Genomic DNA, 6,296 nt, shown 5'->3' on the forward strand with positions numbered 1-6,296 from the left:
GTCGTGTCCAACTCTTTGCGACCCCATGGACTGTAGCCTATCAGGCTACTTCGTCCATGGGATTTTCCAGGCAAGAGTACTGGAGTGGGTTGCCATTTCCTTCTCCTGGTGACTCAGTGTAAAGAATCCATCTGCCAATGAAGGAGACTCAAGCTCAATCCCTGGGTCAGGAAGATCCCCTGGAAGAGGAAATAGCAACCCACTCAAGTATTCTTCCCCAGGGAAATCCCATGGACAGAGGAACCTGCAGTCCATGAGATTGCAAGAGTTTGATCTTCCAGATCCAGGGGTCGAACCCACATCTCCTACGTCTCCTGCATTGCAGGTGGATTCTTCCACTGCTGAGCCCCCAGGGAAGCCCCATATAACTGTACACCTCAATACATATATGTATATATAAAAATATATATGTATGTATCTTCTAATCTTGATTATATGTGTCTTTTTAAATTGTTCGCTTATTGCATTTTATTTATAATTACATTGTAAAATTATGAATATATTTCCTTTAACTTTATTATTTAATCTTTATTTTCCTTTTTTTTTCCACAAAGAGCTTAAGGTTTTTTTTTAACCTGCCAGTTTCATGGATATTGACAGAAGACACAAGACTCCAGGGTCAGAGACCAAGGACTATTTCTCACAGCACAGCAGGCAGCATGAACTTCATGTTTTTGCTTTTTCCTCCAAGTCCCCAACAGGGACAGGCCAGGGGCACACTGGGTTTGCACCATGGCTGAGTAAGCCTGAGTTTAGAAACTTCTGTCTTTTCTGTGGACTATGAACAAACCTGTCCTACCTTTATGTCAGAAGGAAGCATTAACTTTGTTATATGGACAGCAAACAAACCTGCTCTCTGCTCCAGAGCAAGAAATCCTATCTTCCAGGGCTATTTGCTCTACAAACATTCTTGAAAAGATAGCCAGAAGGAATGCCATCCGCATCCTTGGGTGTATATATATATACCCTTGAGCTGTATAGAAATACCTGGGACTCACAGAGGATCCTCTCCCGATAGCGGTAGCTCTGATACCCAATGGGCGGTGGTTGCCATCTGTGAAGGTAATTTGGGCTGGACAGCAAGCCTATGAGGTGGCTCTTCAGTGTAGGTGTTCAGTGTGGAAACTGCAGTCAGACAAGCCTAAGCGCAAATCTTGATTCTGCTGCTTTTCAGCTGCGTGACCTTGAGCAACTTTCTTGACGTCTCTGTGCTCCAGTTTCTCCTGCTGTAAAAATGGGACTAATAACAGCCCCTATCTTATAGGTTTATTGTGAAAATTAATGTGTGAGCTTGTATATGTGAGGCACTGAGCGAGGGCAGATCGAGGGCCATGTCAGTGTTCACTGTAATTATGATTCATTATTCTGACGATGCCTTAAAGCTTGTGGTCATGCCTGTTTTTCAGCATTTGTGGGCAAGCTCTGTAACCCACACAGTTCCCTTAGAGTCAGTCTCCAAGAATTTGGGGAGGACACAGAGCCCTTTGCTCCCTCCTCCCCACACTGGCTCCTCCCCCAAGGATTCTTAATGAACAAGGGAGCAGGGCCGAAGCAGTGGTGGTTTTAGAGTCCAGGAAAATCAGACAGACTCAAATTCAGATCCTGACTTTGCGATGTGAAAGCTGAGCAGCTTCTCTGCGGAGGGGACTCCAAGTACACACACACAAGGTTCTCAGTGAAAGGCGAATGAGTGCTCCATCTCCGCCCACCCCACCCCCACATGCTGCACATGACCCACTCAGCACACGCTCTGGGTCCTCTTGAGCCAGTGTCGTTTCAATCATTACCATCGTCATCTTATTATTTAACAAGCAAGACTCCATCAGATGCAACCTAAGAACATCTTTCCTCTTTTCCTTCAGTATTCTGTAAATTCACTCTAGCCCCTCAGTCTCTCTGTGGTTCTCAAATTCCAGCAGAGATAGTGGAAGGAGTAGGGGCAACCTCTTTACGGTCCTCCTTCAGACCTCACCTCAATCGCCACCTCCTCAGGAAAGCATTCCCTGACTTCCACCCAAAACTAATCAAGGTTTCAAAAAGACACGTGTATCTCAATGTTCATCATAGCACTACTTACAGTAGCCAGGACATGGAAACAACTTAAATGTCCAAAGACAGATGAATGGCTAAAGAAGATATGGTACATATATATACAATGGAATATCATTCATCTATGAAAAGGAATGAAATTGGGTCATTTGTAGATGTAGATGGACCTAGTGTCTGTCAAACAGACTGAAGTAAGTCAGAAAGAGAAAAATAAATATTGCATTGTAACAGATATATGTGAAATCTAGAAAAAATGGCACAGGTGAATCTATTTCCAGGGCAGGAACAGAGACACAGACATAGAGAACAGACAGGTGGAAAGAGTGGGAGGAGAGAGCGGGATGAATTAGGGGATTAGAACTGACATATATACACTACTGTGTGTAAAATAGTTATTGGGAACCTGCTATAAAGCATAGGGAGCTCAGCCCGGTGCTCTGTGATGACCTAGATTGGTGAGATGGGGGGCAGGGGGCCAGGTTCAAGAGAAAGGGGATATATGTATACATACAGCAGAGTCACTTCATTGTACAGCAGGAACTAACAAAACATTGTAAAGCAATTATCCTCCAATTTTAAAGAAAAAAGAATGAAAAAAACCTAATCAGGTTCCTACACCAAGGGCTTCCTTCTTCCAGCACTTATGCAGGGGCAGAGAAGCAACTTAGGAAGGGTCTTTCTGCAGCTGCTGAAGCTGGCGGTGGCCCACACAAAGGCCAGATAGAAGGCTGGCATATCAGCACCCCCAGGGGCTGCCTTCAACTGACAAGGATGGGAATTGGTGGATAAACGCCCCAGCTCCTTTCCCTCTCTGGTCCTCAAACTCCAAAGAGCATGCTCTCTGCTGCCTTCTCAAGGTCCCTTATGGGACTGTGGCCCAGGCTCAAGAGTGGTAACTGGCTTCCCCATAAAGGAGACTTTACCAGCCTCCTTCCTTTCTGTCCACTTTCCCACCCCTTAACTGTGTCTTTTTGCGTAATCTCCCAAATAAAGTAATTGCTCTTGAATTTTTGTCTCAGGATCCGCTTCTGGGGAATCCCAACCTAAAACAGTAGTTTGCCCTATCCTACCTAACAAATTCGGCAATGGTTTGCAGATATTGCCTGAGTCATGTCCATGTCTCAAAAGCCTGCACAGTGCCTGCATGTAGTAGGTGCTCAATAAGTGACCTTGAGTCTCAGGATTGTGAGGTCACCAGGTGGCAGCATGGAGCGCTGCCCCCACCCCGGTCCTCAGGACCCCCAGCTGGAGAGTGATGTTCAAGGAGTTCACTCCTTCTAAGCTACAAATGTCAGGTTTCATCCACCTCATGCCCCAGGCCACACAACCTGGAGAGTTGGACCACGGCCCCCAGGGGCCAGGAACTCCAGATGACCCTTCCGGCCCTGCCCAGGATTTCTGGGGTGTCCCTAGGGCAGATACACAGAGAGCACGTAAGTCCAGTCCTAAGGCGGCAGGGCTGGGCTCTAACACCATTCCTGGCTGCCTGTCCCCTCCTTGGCATTGGATTCCCCCCCAGCTCCCTAAACAAGTGGCTGTTCCAGGGACAAGGGTCTACCCTACAAGGCCATGGAGCGAGCCAGCGTCTCCTGGGGGAAGGATCCCTTTTTGGAGTCGGTGGTGTCAGGACTGAGCCTCACCACCTGCGATGAGGCTGGGTCCCAGGGTCTCCCTGGGGGACATCAGGGGTACAGAGAGCTGACCTCTGATGACCTGCCCTGAGACGGTCAGAGGATGGGAGTTGGGGGGTTTGAAGATATGGTGGGAGGGTAGGGTCTAAAGACTTCAGAGTCAGCAGGGTCCAGTGACTCGCAAGCTCGAGGACCCTGCATGGACCACTCTGGGCCTCAGGTTCCTTTTCTATAAAATGGGAATAAAAACAGTCCTCTACTTCTTATGGTTCAGGGAGGCTCACCTGTACACGCTGCTGTATTTGAAATGGAGAGCCAGCAGGGACCGGCTGTGTGGCAAGGGGAACTCTGCTCAATGTTATGTAACAACCTAAGTGGGGAGAGGATTTTTTTAATTTAGTTAATTACTTATTTATGGCGGTGCCAGGTGTGTGTTGCTGAGGGCTTTCTCTTGCTGCGGCGGGCGGGGGCTACTCTCTAGCGGCAGGGCACAGGCTCGGCGTGGCGGCTTCTCCCCTTGCACACACGGGCTCCAGGCAGGTGGGCTCAGTGGTTGCAGCTTATGGGCTTAGCTGGCCCACAGCATGTGGGGTCTTCCCAGGCCAAGGACTGAACCTGTGTCTCCTGCACTGGCACGTGGATTCTTAACCACTGGACCATCAGGGAAGTCCAGGGGAAAGAATTTGATAAAGAACCGATACATGTATAACTGAATCACTTGGTGGTGCAGCTGAAACTAACACAACATTGCTAATCAACTCCAACATAAAAAGTCGGAAAAAAAAAATTCTACAATTCTTAAAAAAAGAAATCTGTTCCCTAACTCTTAGGGTTGAGGGAGGTTTCAGTGAGACACTGTGAGTCCAGTGCTGAGCAGGGTATCCCGCACGTGGTGTACAATTACTGAACAGTATTCCATGATTTATCCAGTGTCCTTTAATCATCACTGAATTCTTCAAGATGCCATTTTGATGGTATGCTTTTATCATAAGAGGAAGCAGTCTGAGGGGGGATCAGGATGGGGAACACATGTAAATCCATGGCTGATTCATGTCAATGTATGGCAAAAACCACTACAATATTGTAATTAGCCTCCAATTAATAAAAATAAATGGAAAAAAAAAAGAGGAAGCAGTCTGCACAGCGAGGACTGGGGCTGGGTGAGATAAGGGAGGAGGATGGAGAAGAGAGTTGTTCTCCTGAACATGGGGAGAAATGTGTCTTTGGAGCATGAGAAAGGTTCTAGAATATTCTGTGTGCTACCATTATGGCCTTTGTGCCAATGGGGGTGGGGGAGAGGATGCAGGGGAGATAGTCTCACCATGATCTCACCCTGACAAAGAAAAGGAAGCTGGCTTAAGGGGCAGTGAAGGAATCAGGAGGTGGCAGAGAAGTGCTGGGGACCCTAGATCTTAGCCTGACCCCCACACTCCCCAGTGGTGCTGCCTACTGCCCAATGCCATACCCCCTCTGCGACCTTGGGCAAGGTCGCAAGAAGCCTCACTACCTCCACTCCATCCCATATAGAAGTCTTGATGCTGGGCTGGGGGTCCAGAGCTCTGTCTAGAGTACAGGAGGGCTTCCTGGAGGAGGGGGCCATCTGCTCTGGGCTTTGCAGGAGGAATAGAAGTTTCCTAGTTAAGAGATGTGTCTGTGTGTGAATGTATGAGTGAGTGCATGACTGTACAGAGGGAATTGTTCATCTGAATTAATAAGGACTTTCTGATCTTCCAGGGGTGCATTCAGAGGGCCACAGACAAGACTCAGGCACAGAACTGCCCCAAAGCTGCTCACAGTCCAAAACAGATGATCAAATAATAAAAATAATAGGGATTCCCTGCTTTGGAAGCAGTGGAGGAGCTGAGTTGAGTGGGAGGAGAGCGAGGGGTGGGAGTGGGCAGGAGTCTTGAGTGAGAAGTTGAGGAGCTAAGCCACTTCATATTCCTACCAGTGCTGGGGAGCCGTGGCCAGATTCCGAGCAGGGGAGAGAGAGGGCAAGAGCTAAGGAAGGCGATCAGAGTCTGGTCTGGGCCTGCCTTGGCCTCCCAGAGATTCCTAGAGAAAGACAGCCCAGGTCCATTTCGCCCTGGTGGGCCAGATCCACAGGGGCAGGTGAGATGACAGAGAAGAGACATAGAGGAAGAGATGCAGAGAGTGGGGGAGAGAGACAAAGAGATACAGGGAAAGTCCAAAGGGGGAAAGACCAAAAGAGATGGGGAGACAGGAAGAGGAAAATGGAGAAACATATAAAGAGGCAGAGAGATGGAGAGAGACACAGAGACAGTCACCCAAAGGAAGACAGAAGATAAAGACAAGGAGACAGACTGGTCAGACAGAGGTGGGAGTTATCCAGGGAGGCCCCCAGGGGTGGCAAAAGACGGGGTGCGGCTCTGACCCCCAATACCTGGAGGGACCCAGAAGGAGGGGGAAGAAGGGAGAACAGGCGCCTTCTCTGCCCACCTCACTCCTACTCTCACCCACCCGCCAGCCCTTTCAGCCCACCCAACCACAGACGGGGAAACTGAGGCCAGTCCGCAGGCCAGCCTCACCCTTCTAGGCCAGCGCTGTGCCCGCTTGCCCAGGCGGGACCAGTATCACCAGGTTAAAAATGGAAAT

This window comes from Cervus canadensis, chromosome 4, assembly GCF_019320065.1.
Source record: "Cervus canadensis isolate Bull #8, Minnesota chromosome 4, ASM1932006v1, whole genome shotgun sequence".
Taxonomy (NCBI): Eukaryota; Metazoa; Chordata; class Mammalia; order Artiodactyla; family Cervidae; genus Cervus; species Cervus canadensis.